The sequence below is a fragment of the Notothenia coriiceps genome, unplaced genomic scaffold (assembly GCF_000735185.1).
Source record: "Notothenia coriiceps isolate Sejong01 unplaced genomic scaffold, NC01 NC01_scaffold00034092, whole genome shotgun sequence".
Classification (NCBI taxonomy): Eukaryota; Metazoa; Chordata; class Actinopteri; order Perciformes; family Nototheniidae; genus Notothenia; species Notothenia coriiceps.
Window position 1 is genome coordinate 96509 of NW_011366793.1, and position 14864 is coordinate 111372.

The window sequence follows — 14864 nt, forward strand, 5'->3', positions numbered from 1 at the left end:
CCCAGAGTGTTGAATAAAAGTCTGTTATTTGCTGTGTGGTTTGCTCATTTCCTTTGTTAGTGTTGTGCCAGACTGTGTTAGAACCCAGTGCTGTGACTGTCTCTCCCTTTCTGCCGCCTCAGCATGAACTCCTCGTCATTTTCTTTCATCCACTTTTTAAGTTTTGACTGCGGAAAGAGAGCAGCTTTTCAAGATCCAAGGTTATGGGCACGGAAAGGCACAGCTGCGTTTATGATACCTAATGTGTTGATATGAGGAGTCAAACAGAGCATTAAAGTTTCCTTACTTTTATCTAACCGCAGGATAAAACACACTAATTGAGCTTACTGCAAGCATAAGCTGTTCTGGGATTGACTGGAGAAAAGGATAGCAAGCTGCTCCTTAACAACTGATTAGATCAAAATATGTTTGAAGAATCACAGTGTTTGCCCTCATTTGCTGAAAAAACACATTTTCTCCGATCATGCTTTTTCCAAACCTTTTCTGTTTGATGTAGTCTGACTCGATCAGATGAGCTTACACACTTCTTCACTTGCACCCCGTAAATATGTTCAGATGAGTGGAATATAGACCTTATTAGATGGAACACAAATACATAAAACTGGATGGAGTATAGAACAAACAAAGAACTGCTTATCAATTTATTTTAAGTCTGTAAGAAGTAGCATAAAATCAAGTCCAAGTACCTCACAATTGTACTTAAAAGTAAATGTACTTTGTCATTTTCCATGCTAGTAATGGTAAATTACTACATTGATCATATTTGGCTCTCCAGTTTCCACTTCCACTACTTGGATGTTCTTTTAAAATCCAATTACTATTTCATTTTTTGTTTTTGTGTTAATTCAACTTTCCACATACCCTTGGACAACTTTAGAGGTGTAGGTTACCATGATTGAGAATCAGTGCTCTAAAAGTCGGTTTCTATTCATGTACCACGAATATTGTCTGACCTAAGCACTAAAGTTCTGTTTGCTTAAAAACTGATATTTTTAATATTGTAAAGCTGCAGACATACTGATTATGTAGACTCCTGATGATGCACCAAGAACTCAACTTTGATCCAGCATTCTTTACAGGAATTCCTTGATCCTATCTGTCCTCTGGATGAAGCGTTGGTGATGGTATCCATTCCTCCCGTCCCTGACAGATGAGCCATGTTTTGGAGTGTCCTCTGGGCAGTCCACTTAACTGCCTGAAAAGGAACCCCTTAATCTCCACTTTCTCTTTGTTTGCACTATTATCAGACCTGTCAGTCCTGGCCGCTTTATCTTTACAGGACTCATCTTCTGGCTGTTTGACGTTGGCTTAATTCTATCAAAGGCCCTTATCTCTGCTTTGCTTCGGGATGCATCCTTTCTCCGACTCGCTAGAATGGTCCCAACTCTGATAAGAGGACGTATTTTGGGGGCAAATAACACTGTTTTGTGTAAGGGCGTTTTCATATGCATATCGGTGGCTCTGCCTTACATGTTCTGCTGGATTTTGCTTGGTTGACTCCCTCAGTGTCGGTGTGTCTTCTACAGTCTGCATTGTTAATTTTGGGGTGTAGTCTGAAATCTGAGCTAACGACGCAATGCCATCCACAACCAACACTGATCCAAATTGGAGATTGTCCACTTTGATGGCAGTTAACTCTCTGTCTTTTAGCAGTCATCACTTGAAACAGTCTGTAGGAATGTCATGCAGCTTGATCTGGTGAAGAGCAATTACATGGGAGGGAGCTGTTGCCTTTGAGGTGGAAGTTTACCTGCCACACCCTGCATGCTTACAAATGAGCCTCTGGACACGTACCAAACGTGTGAGACTGGTCCCTTTTCTTCGCGTCCTTCTTCCCGTGACATATGGTCTGACATGATTTGACAAGTGGGGGGCGGAGAGGAAAGATTTGGCCGTGATGGTTATTTAACTCATCAAGTTTGCTTTGGTTGGCATTATGTCACGAGACAAATAGAAGTCTTTTCAGAGCCCAAAAGGTATTTTGTGTTGGTGCCAGGTATTTGACTCAGGTCCCAAATATCTGAGGTTCCTTTGTGTCTCATGATGTCAGTTTAATTTAATTATCAACAACAGAATACATTTGTTATTTTTGATGTATTGTCAAACAATACATAAGCTGTATTTCTAATTTACAGTTGGTAATACTGTGTGTGCGTATGACTGTTTCCATGTGTGTGCCGGTGTGTGAGACAGTGGGAAAGGATCAGGTTCTGGTGTGCATACACAGTAGGCCATCTATGAGTTCTGTACATGGGTTTGCATGTCAGAGAATATTTAGATGTTAATTCTTTTTTACCACTATAATAACCGAGACCCAGTGTTCGCATGAATCATAAGCATTGCATGCAAGGTCATGTGCACGTACGTTGCCTGGAAAACGAATCATGGAAAAGACATGCGGCTTAGCCACTTGGACCAACAAAGAACTACCAATAGGTTAAGTACAGATGTTGCAATCACAAATTGGATTTTCCATAATGCAGTCGCTGTTACAAACGCTTAACTTTATTTAGATTAGAAAGGGCATTGCCCATTACAAACAGGCTTCAGGCACAATGTCTCTACTCCAGGGATTAACCACAAGTTATGCTTTTATTTTGTTGGCGGGGTGACAGCCAAGAAAGGGAAACTTTCTAAAAAGTCACGGTTATAGGGAAAATTACCCTTTAACTATTTATTTTATTTTGTCTTACCCTCCACCACAAGCACAAACAAAATGGTTAAACTACTTTGGGACACTGAGTGGTTGGACTATGGCCATCAATGTTATCATTGTGTCTTTTTTGGCTCAAAAAGGTCTCTAGTTTCATTGTTGCCATCAGTTTGGAGGTCGTTTTACAAAGAAAGTGGACATGAAGTGAGTTTCAAATATGATCATCAAGCCATGGCCACACTAAGATGGTCCAGATTCAAGCATTCTGGATATGCTTGACTTGATCCATTTTTCCACAATGGTCTTCAGAAATGGACAGCAATTGCCCCACCAGTGAAAGGGGATCCTCTTTGTAATTAAAGCCAGTAGAAAATTGGATCATTTTTTGCCTGGACAGCTTTCACATTCCAGCCTAATATGGCATTGGAAGCTTTTGAAGTTGCTGTCCTGGCAGTCCCAAATTATACCTTTCATCAGCCAATCATAAGAAAATGGCAACCTGACATTCCCAATCGAAATGCACTTTTGACTGGAGTCTGTGTAATCAAGAAATGCATGATGCCCACTGACAAATCGACTATGAATACTAGAATTATAATTTACCCATTATAACTCATGGAATCTTTTATTTTTAAGATCAAAGAGACATTTTAACTTGATCCACCAAAAGTCAAATATGTGTAATTATCTCTTTACTTCTTATTGGTTCTAATGATTACTTTTTCAGTGAACCCTGAGTAATGCCACTTATTATAATTATGTGCTATATACACTGTAAGTTTTATGACTGTACTACTATTTAACACTATCACTTACTTAAGTATTTTTGAACCCTTTGCAAACATTGGGGCCTTCCCAAGATCTGTAACTGTAACGTCATGGATTCAAGTGTGGCAGTTACCCATGCTACTATCATACATTATATTTTCATCATGAAGTTTCTCTCTCTCTTTTTGAAGACGCAAAATTTCACTCGGGGGAATCTATGTTTTCAAAGTCTTTAGTACAACCAACATAATGTGTTTATTTTCCTGTCAACCAAGGAAAAACCACCTTGGCTGGACTGAAAAGACACATCCTGTTACTGTAGAAATATGTGAGTCTTACCAGAAACACACAGGCTTAGTGTGAGCAAGTAGTGCAGGTCGGAATTAATCATGTTGCTTTGTCGCCACTGCAATGGACAGTTATGCTGCTTCGCCCCTCTGAGCTTAAGTTAAACGCATACCTCTGGGATTCACTGAATAGTTTCTTGTAACTTCTGCACGGTCATCCAATTACAGCTTGACAGAGCTTACATAGACAAGTTCACACTGACACAATAGTCTTTGAGGGGTAAAAAGCTCCATGAAAGTGTTTACAGGGCAAGCCACTGGTTGCCCCATTGCCTCATCCTTACTGGACAGCTGTTAAAATGTGATGTTGGAACTATGGGCGTTAGCACAAGTCGGCGGGTTGACTGAGAAAATGTATTTTATTGTGAGGCTGTTACACTGCGGTCGCATAGGTAACATACTGCAATGTTCTCCTCCATCAATATAACGGCCTATCATTTTGTATAATCTTTGTTGACCCACAGCGTACAAAAGTAAAAACTCTTCCCGGACATCAATTGGCCAGTTGAGGTCAATTAAACTTGTGCTCTTCTGCTGAGAGGCTGTTGGCTGACCCACTCACCCCGAAAACAATGGCCACTATTATGCATTCTCAGACTTGTATTCTGTACAGGCACGTACTTCTGCCCCAGAACAACCCCCTCGGAGACACTGGAATGAAACATGAACTAATTTGTGTCTTGGTGGTTTCTCCCATTCTTAACCCCAGCCTCTGACCAAGGCAGAGCAGAGCGTCGCAAACGGCTTCATGTATTTATAAATAGGCAGAGAGAAAAGGGGAAAGAGAGAAATGAGCCCAACAGATGACTGAAACCATATGGAACCGGTGGAGAGTAACTCATCTTGTGACAACATAGCACGCTACCTCCCACCCCCTCAAGTCCCACTCTGTCTCATGTCACAGCCGTTCAGGAAAGACTGCAATTGGAGAAGGTCAATCGGTGGCTGGGGCCAAGAACAAAGTGATGGTGATTTTCAAAAAGTACATGCGGGATCTGAGGAGGAAATGGTTTTGCCGCCAAACACTCAATTATATGTAATTACAACAATTCAACCTTGGAGGATGGTTTATTCCATTTTATTATGAGGTTCGCTCTTTCATGTCTTATGAGGGGAAGAAGGGGGGAAGAGGGGGGTTGGGGGTGGCATGAACAGCGACAGGGACTTCATGTGAAACAGATACTTGGTCCCTCATCTGAATGCTTTATTTTTTCCTTTTATGACCAGCAGCAGTTGGGACCTTTGAAAATTATATGTTTTACTTTTATCTGATATTTGATGGATCAATCTTCACACACAATAACACTGTATACCTGAGTGACTCGTGACTTTCATCAAACAAACCCATAGGCCTGAGAAGGCAGCCGTAACATATTTAAAGGGGTTCTCCAGTATTTTTGATTTGCATGGTAAAGTTGTTAAGAGGCCCGCAGAGACCCGATAAAAAAAAGAAGGGCCAAGATCCAATTAGCAGAGGCCTATAGATTACCTGACTGACTCCAAATCTGTATTAAGGTCCGAATGAACTGGATCCTATGCAACTCCTATTGCCTTTTTAAGGAAGGTTTTCTGTTTGTAATAACTATTCAAGTCTCAAACCCTGAAATTAGTAGTTTTTAGTTTTAAACTTAGAAAGGCTCCCGTCATAGCCACAGAAGAATTATACAACTTTTTATGGAGGATGTCTAGTTTTGATAAGCAAACTGAAACTTGTGTGTAAAGTTGGGGGAATGCCCCGTTAATATATTTTAAACTCCCACATTTGTTTTTGAATAGTCACAATGACAATTTGCATTTACTAGATAGTGGGTGGTAAGACTTTTCTCAGCCTAATCACAGCTCAACAATAAAAAGTGTCAATAAAAAGTGTCAACAAATTAAAATATGCACATAAGAGGCGAACAATTTTGTCCGCCTGTCAAAATCTGAATCTGGATCACTTTCAGATTTAACTCAAAATCTTCTTGCAAAAGCTCTGACTCACATCAAATTCATTGGATATTTTATTCGACAGAGGTCAATTGTGTATTTCCACTGAAGCATCCTCACAAAGGACAAAGACCTACTCAATGTAACTGAGCTCTGTGGCTCTCTTGAGTTAAAAGACTTACCGATTTCCCTGTCTCACTGTAAATGTAACCTTCTACTTTAAAAACACACTCAAATATCAGCCGAGTCAGTGTCGCAGCGCTAGACCGCTGAACATCCACCTCCACACCACCACACCCCAAGTGAAAGACTGAGAACCTTGTGTGATTGAGAGTCACATTTAATTTTGCTTAACGTTTTATGTGTGTTTCTCTGCTGAAATATAGGCCTCTTAACAAGACGGAATCACAGACGTGGGCAGAGAAGAGGCTTTGAAATGCGGCAACCCCTGAACCAGAAAATAATCAAGGGGACTTAGGCATGGCACTGTGGCCGGAAATTCACTGTGAATACTGGTTTCAACCATGACCATTTGAGAGCCCAACTTTTTGGCTTTCCCATTGATTTCAAGGCTCCCCCACCTCCTCCTCCTCCTGTCTCATTCTCGGCTGTATGTCACACACTCAATTTGGGCTCCTTCTTGAGCTAAAAGTTGATGAGTAGCGTCTCTGTTTTCGGGGGAAGCTCTTTTCAGCAAAAAACAAACCGATGAGTGCCTTTGGTCCAACTGTTGCACTCAAAAATTTGCACATGCGTGCCCAAGCGTAAAAATATACAATATGCGCCTTTTAGACCTGGGGCCTCCATTTCTTCACAACATATCACTATTCTGCTCTTCCAGCAAGAAATGTTGCTCACTGTTCCCCCCTCTGTTATTCCTCCTGGTCTTCTTCCACAGTGGAGGAAGAAATTGCGGTTGTGAGTTTAGGCCAAGTCTCCCCACAGCTTGTCCTGATTACTAAGTAGACAAGTACCCATGGTTAGACAGAACCGGGTCTCTGGGCCTCGTTTCCCCTCGGAGTGACGGCCTCTGAGGTTTCTCTGAAGGACGAGGGACCCAAGTGGATCCTGGATGCGCTCCTGAAATAAACCTGCTTTTAATCATTCACCACCATGGTGGTTAATACGTGTTGTGTAGACATTATAACAGTGCATTGATAAAGTGGGTCATGACCTCATTCCGCAAGTGGGTATACACACTGTATAATTTCGTTTTGAATAAACAAGGTTGGACCGCATGTCACTGTCTGGCACGTCCTTATAATCTTAATGTTCCCATCAGCCCTCAGAAGACCAACCAACCTTGCAGTTTTTTAATCTGCAGTTTCCACTCCTCCTTTTCCTTTTTTCCCCGTCGTCTCCTCCTCTGATCACTGTTTCCCCTCTGAATTGTATCAGCGACTTACTGCCTTCCAGCCAATTAGTAAAGGCAAACAAAACAACAATCAGTCTCTTGGCTTAATGCACTCCACCTCTTCAGCAGTAAATACCAACTGATTCCTCAATGTATTGTCATTCAGGAGGGCCCCGCTGTCTCTGGTCTTTGTCCAGAAGAGAGGGCCCCCTTTGAAATGGCAGGCCATACCAAAAACACTACTTGTTTGAGAGTGGGACAAAGGCTCCAGGGAGTATCACAATGGCTGATGTGGCCTGATAAAGGCAGATTACAGTCAACTGTCCGTTTCATCAGCAGAGCGGGTTGTGTTTTATTGTGATACAAGGACGGGTCGTGACACAGGTCGCTAGAACTGTCTGCTGCCCAGGTTCAAAGAGGAACTTTTTTATTGCAAATGTTGAGAAATTGTTGATTTAATCAGCGCATATTTATTTAAGTTACATTAGATGTGACTTCAGTTCATATTGGGGAATGTTGGTTTTCTGCTTTAACAAGTAGCAATAGGATCTAAATTAGAACAACAATAGGATGTCAACAACAGAGCTAATGGTGTTGCAAGATGGCAGCAAGACCAAAGGGAAAATCTTGTTAGGCTTTATACATTATGTAAACTAAGGGCAATTGTTTAAAAAGAACAAACATGAAATTACCATTAGCACAGCACCTTTTTGAAATGATCCTGCAAACATTTAGAAATGTGAATAAATATCTTCTGCTATTAACATAGTATCCTGGATGAAAATATAGGAGAAACATAAATATGCTGCATAAAACCAAGTGTAAAACGATAAACTGTTTAAAAGTTATAATACTTTTGGTTCACACTGAAATTGAGCAAAAACATGTCTGTTTTTTCTGGCTTAAATCTTTGGTTTAGGAATAATAAACGCATAGTGCTGTTTAATATGTTGTATTGAGCAAGAGAAGGAGTACGAGTCTGTTGTTGTTTAACGACTAATGTTTTTTTGAATCATATACAAAATATTTATTATTTATTTATTGTAATTCTTAACAAAAACGTTTTCACAGAGCTTCTTAATATCTGATTGTTGCGTATAGGTTGGATATATTCGTATAGTTGCATCATTAGTTAGTTATTTGTCACTTTCTACTGTACACAACCTTCTATCATATCATAATACTTGTGAAGGTGTGTTAAAGCTTTGATTTACTCTGTATCAGTATTACTGTAGGCCAAGAGAGTAAATTAACTTTATAGCCTGCTCACAAAGTCTGAGGTATAGGAGAGAGAGCTTCATCACAATAACAAAGAAAAGGTAATCAAGAGACAGTACCAAAGAGCATGACAAAAGGAGCACGCTGTAAAAAGAAAACTGCTTTGTAAGTAAATCATTTGAGTTTCCTTGGCGTCATGTGAAAGTATGCAGGACGGTGCAAAGAATCCCAGGCATGTTGCTGGTATGGGAAGGCCCTGACGCCAGACCCAGTGGCGGGGCCATTGTCAATTTGTCCATCCGAAACACAGAGAGTGAGGGAGGGATGGGAACAAAGGGAGGGATGGGTAGACAGACGGAGGACAAAAAGGAAGAATGAAAGGAAGGAGAGTATGATGTAAGGAGAGCAAAGATGGAGAGAGGAGCCTCCAAACAAACCATTAGGGGGGGGGAGACAGGTGCCTGGAGGCTACGCTGGAGACGCAGGGGTGAGGAAGGGGGCGAGCCAGGAAGATGGATGACGCAGCCCCCTGCTGAGCGTCCGTCTCAGACTCCCGTCTACGACTTCTCCGCGCTCCTGTGAGCACAGTGGGACGACCTGAAGAGTACCGCAGCACAACACACATCTTCTCCTATTCTCCTACATTTATATACCTACTTTATTCTACATATAAGCACATGTAATCCTCACCCATATACACACCAAGGCTGTCCCACATCCTCCCCTGCTTTCTCTCTCCCTCTCCCTCGCTCATTAGGGGTCATTTTCACTTCAAAGCCCCTCCATTATCTGCCATATCTGAGGGCAATTAGGAATGGGATGACTTTGAGCGGCAGGCACGGCCACGGCATTATAACTACTCATCCTCTGTCAGGAGGGCCTTTGTGGGGGCCGTCGACATTGATGGAGAGGATACTGGGGGCCCCCAACGACCCCCCTCCCCCTTCCCACTCACCCCTCCATATAGCCCCAGCCGGCCCCTCCTTTTGACTGGTAAACTGTGGAGTAAAACGGTGCGTAATTAAGTGGCAGTCAAAGCAGGTCCTGTTTGGCTGTGACGGGCTTGGCGGGGGAGAGTCGGGGTTGAGGCGGCAGTTTGGGATGAATGAGAATGGCCAGAACACAATAGCAAGGCTATGAAGCGCGGAAGGGAAAAACCTACTTTGGATGAAATAAAGTCAATGTTTACTCGCCTACAGTTACTCTGTGTAAAAACAGGGAGGGAAAGTTGTTAAAGTACTTATTTGACAACTATATGTGTGAGCACAAACTTATGCTAACAAACACAAATAACGCATGTATCCAACAACATTACCTGAAATACATCTACTCCGCAGAGAGCTCAATTTGAGTCATGGCCTCCAAAATCAAAGCGCTGTCCATGTTCACGACTTCCATTTTGTCATTTATGGCATCTGTTTATACGAGTGTGAAACAGAGGAACAGTGAGTGAAGCTGTCACCAAATAAATGTCTCATTATATTCACTTTCCTTTCCGAAACAGCTATTACTGCTCCATGCTGGTGAATATATGCAGACATGCACAGGGCCCCTCCGTGTGCGCTGAGTGGTATATGAGACTTTCTTTAGGATGGTGGTTACTGTGGAGCTGCTGCCAAAGTAATGAAAAGAGCGAACAGTAAACTACAAAGTGAACACAGCTGTAGTAAGACATTGTTAAGTATGTATGTTTTGTTTAATGTATCTGAAGAAGTTTGAGGGGGAAATCAGGAATAAAACATACAAATAGTTATGGATAGAAACATGTCTACTACTTCTTTAACTGCCAAAGACACTCAAATCTTATCTGATATTGTACATTTTTCTGTTGGCGGGTCTACAAAGCGCATACTCCCTTTCATATCTGCACCTTGAAGGAATGCGGTGGAAGGGAGCTGATTTAGCCGGTCTTTGATGCTCCCACTAGTTAGCCATCTCCCACTGAGCACTGACATCCTGTCAGCATGAAACCTCTTCTCATCCCCCGGGTTAGTCACTACATGACCACAAGATGTTTGTGTGTGTGTCTTTGTGTGTGTGTTTGTGTGTGTGTGTGTGTTTAAGAGACAGCGAAGAAGAGAGTTCCTATACAGGAGGAAGAAGGAACAGTTGGAAACAGACTATGGAGAAAAGGTTGAACTTGCAGTTACTTAAACTATAAAAGTTGAGTTTAAGTAGAGCCAAAGTGAATTTATATTCTGTGCTCTGTAAGGAAATATCATTAAAAATCCCATTTACATTTATAATCTGTAGAGGCTGATGAATTTGAAAAAGATAGACGGATGAAGAAATCCAAACTGAGACATTTCTTTGAGTAAGATGCCTATTTTTGTAAGTTTTCACCATGAGCATTTCTTTAGGCAAAATATAGGACATTTTGAACCTTATTGCAGTTCACGGAAGGACTATTTTGTTAAATTCTGACCTACACTGCAGAAATCTGAAATACTATCCTGATGGTACAATCTCTGCCTGTCATCACACAGGATTGGTGGCACGCAACCTTTAGTGAGCATGTGGAGTGAGCATGGATGAGCAGTGGGTGGAAAAAATTGACAGTGCAGGTGAAAGAAAGAAGGAAAGGGGAAGCTTCTAAAAAGATAAAAGCCCCATATAAATGTGCAGCTAAATGAGAACAAAGGACATGAGTAAATTAAAAAAAATAAGGATTACAATTAATTAACTATTTAAAAAAAGCTAGACAGGCCGCCCTCAGTACGTCATAATATCACAATCACCCTATCCAAGCAGATTTCATGGAATAAAAATATCTAATTAATGGCTTCAAAATTGAATTATGCTACATAATAAAGATATGTTTATTTGCCTGGATTTAAGTTTAAAAATGAAAAAACTGCATAGTATTTTCTGTCAGAAGGACCTCAAGTTTCTACAAAAGCTGCATGATGATCTACAAAAGCCTTAACAGATTCCTGAGGTCCGACAGAATTAAATGTGAATATATATTTAGATTAACTTTTGAATTTTAAAAGTTTAAATGAATGAAGTTGTTTTTGGGATAAGTATTGCAATTCCTTAAAGATATGCTTATCATAGTTGTGAATTTTTTGGTGTGTTCACTTAAGGTTTTAAACCCCAAATAAAGATATTTTGTTGTATTAACTATAATAGATGGATTAATGGATAATAATGCGGATCTGTCTTGTTTTAATATACCAATTATCCAACCACACAACTTATTGTTTGTCATTCTTTTAAACATGCACTTTGTTCCAACTCTACGCTATTCAAACTTCTCTATATAAGCAATCAGAGCCGGAGCACCTCAGCTTTCAGCTAAATACTTAACTTGTAATACCCTGAAGGCTGGGTGGAATTTGTTGCAATTACTAATCTAAGCAATTATAAATCCTCACCTATCCAATAAAGCCATTCACACAACCCTCTAGGGCCCTCGACACTGTCATCTAAGCGCCGTGTGGAATTAGTGTGAAGTAAACCTGGGTCTCACGCCACCTTAATTGTATGTTGCAGCAGCCCGTAGGTGGTTGAGGTTTCAAATAGCTTTAATTGATGCTGAGGTAACAAACAGGTAACAGAATCGCAGGGGGAGCACTGCCAGCGGGAAAACTTAGAAATACTGAAAGAGTGTCTGTGTCAGGACTTTGTTCACCAACACAAGCCCTGAAAAGTGAGCTTAATGTTGAAACTGAACCATGTATGGGCTTCAGTTGTTGTTCATTCAAACCAATGTAATGTACTTTTTATGGCACTTTTGAATGCCCTTTTACTATCCTTCACACACACACACCCCTTAGTTAACCCACTCTTCTTTCTTCTGTGTGTTTGATGGGGGGGATCATGCTTTGGGACCTCTCCCTTCACACATTCCCCCTCCTATTCCCCCCCCCCCCCCCCCCCCCCCTCTCCAAACACCAAACTGTGAAGTCCTAATGAGTAATAATCCCTATTCTCGCCCCAGCTAAAAAGGGAGAGTCAAGCGGCGTCATTGACCCTGGTTTTCGACAGCACGTTCCAAAGATTAAGCAAACACTGGTAATTGCCCTAGAGATCAGGTTCTGTTTTGACTGTTTGTCGTCCTCGCGCCGCCTGGTGTGTATTTGATCTGGGATGGCAGCAGTGCTCCTCATTCACTCCTCACATCTCAGCTCCATGTGGAGAGACAGCAAACCACCGGGAGAGCAGGGAGTCTGGGCTCATACACAAACATGCACACACACAGTGGTAAAATGTGAATTAGCAGCCACTTAATGCATGATGTGTGCATGCAGTTTGCTTTCCTCTGACCAAGTCATAATGATTTCACGAGTTTCTTCTGAAAGTGGCTGGAAATCTTGCGTAAAACAAAAAAACAGATCGTGCATGTGCTCGCATGCAATGAGCACATAAACAGATTGGATCAAAGTCAAACATTTGTACACTAAAACAACAAAATATATTTCTAATAAAGCGTAATTCAGTTTCATTATACCATCCGGGGGTGATTTTGGAAGTCGTAGTGGAAAAAAGACATAAAATTTCATGCTTCCATGCTGGATAACATGGTCATTAAAACAAACAATTCCTGCCCGCTTTTATTGGCGTAATCAAATCATGTCCAGGCAGCCACAATAAGCACCGCTAACTAGTCACGATTCTTTCCTTAAATAAGTCACGTGGTGTTGGTTAGAACTTAAATCCCAGAATTTAGAAAATAAATTCAACCCCATGATATTTTCTTTTTAGTCAAAGTACATTTTTATTTAAACTATTAATTATAAAGCTTCAAAATGGAAGCTGATCGTCAAAAAATACCAGGCCAGGATTTAAAAAACTCTCCTTGCCAACTAGAGACTATCACATGCAATTTTTTAGGATTTGTTGGACTCTTTTCCAGCAGCCCTCACATTTTGTGAAACATGACATGCTGACAAATGATTGCCCAGATGAGTCGGCAGCGCTCTGCAGTCAGTCATGACAACCTCTCAGCCGGCTACAGCTGACCTTGTCATCGGGCTCGGATCAAACCAGTCAGGAGCGAGGCTGTTTCAGTAGCCGGGCCTGACCCGAGGAGATCAAACCAGAGGTGGGGTTAATGCCTGCTGCAACAATCAATCTGCTTTTCATTTTCAAACTGTTGGATCATCTCGGCCTGTTTGAAACTCTGCGTCAAGGGCGGGGAGAAAAGTCACTTTTTGCAGGTAATTTTGACATGTCAATTATTGAGGATTTACTGTTATTAGGATGATTGCTCTGATGAATCCACCCAGTGAGCTGCCTGGATTAAAGGAGCATTTCACATTTCTTCTGGGATGTTTGACATGGGAAGCCTGCAAATAGTTGTGCCGCTTCATCTCTTTGAAAGAGCATATTAGAAACACATCATTTGGTTTTAAATCATTATTTGGAATTTGTGGTAATTTGTTTATTGAAAATAAAACAGCAGAGACAGTTGGGTTATTTTGTACGTATTTGGCACAGGAACAAAGTTTCAAAAAAATTAATTTCACAAATACATATTCAGCAATTTGTTTTAATATGCACTGATTGGATAAATTAGTCAATAATATCCAATTGGCGTTATTAATTGAATGATTAAGGTTGTTAGTGGTTAACAATATTCTCCAACAGTTATGACCTGACAGCCATGGGAAGGGTTCGGGCTCTAAATGAGGCATAATGACAGCCTGCAGGCAAAGCTAATACTAATAAAACTGCCTGACAACGCTACAGGAATGTTGCCACAATTAATGAAACCTACCGGCCTCTCTTCTGTCTGGTGCCAAGGCACATGTGGAACCTCTAAAAGCCTGTATTTCTGGTGGAGTGAATTATCCCCTCAAACCAGTCACACCAGGATATCAGGATGCAGTGCTGACTGAAGTTAAAAGGCCCAACGCAGGGCCCAATCCCCTGAAAGCATTAATGCATACACGCAAGCTTGCGGGGATGACTTGTGTACGCTTAAACACAAATACACAGGCAGGAACTCGGTTTACTTGCAGATCAATGATAGAGTAAACACTGAGTTAAGAGAGGGATGGTTGCAAAGGTTGATGATGGACTCAGGGGGGTTCTCAGTTCTCATTCAAATCTCCTCTGGAACTGCAAAGACGCAATGTTTGGAGGCGTAGCAAATAGGATTTCGCACAGAATATTATGTCATGCTTTGTGTTCAGCATCAGTTGTGTTGGAATTAAATGTGAAGAAGAACACAAAGTGAAAGCAGAGGAATGCGAGAGGTTTGGTAGACACAATAAAGTGAGGAAGAGCAGCAGAGGGAGGAAGAAAGAACGAAGGGGATCCTCCTGTAATTGCTGGAGCGACATGGGGGCCGATTTGAGGCCTTGGGCTGATATTAAAGTGACCTGAGAGACTCCAGACACAACAGGCCTCTAAACAGCGCTGGCACCACTGTGGAATGAGCCTCCCACTCCGGCCACTTCACAAACATCCCATCTATCCCGCAGCACAGTCTGCACTGCTGATGTGTCATGTGGCGTCCCAGGTTGGCTCCAGGACTAGAACATAGACATTATATTAATGTATTTCACGGGTGGCCGATACCTGCAGCTTATGAATGTCATTTTAAAAATGTTTTAAATCATCTTTACAGAGTTCTTCTTCATGTGGT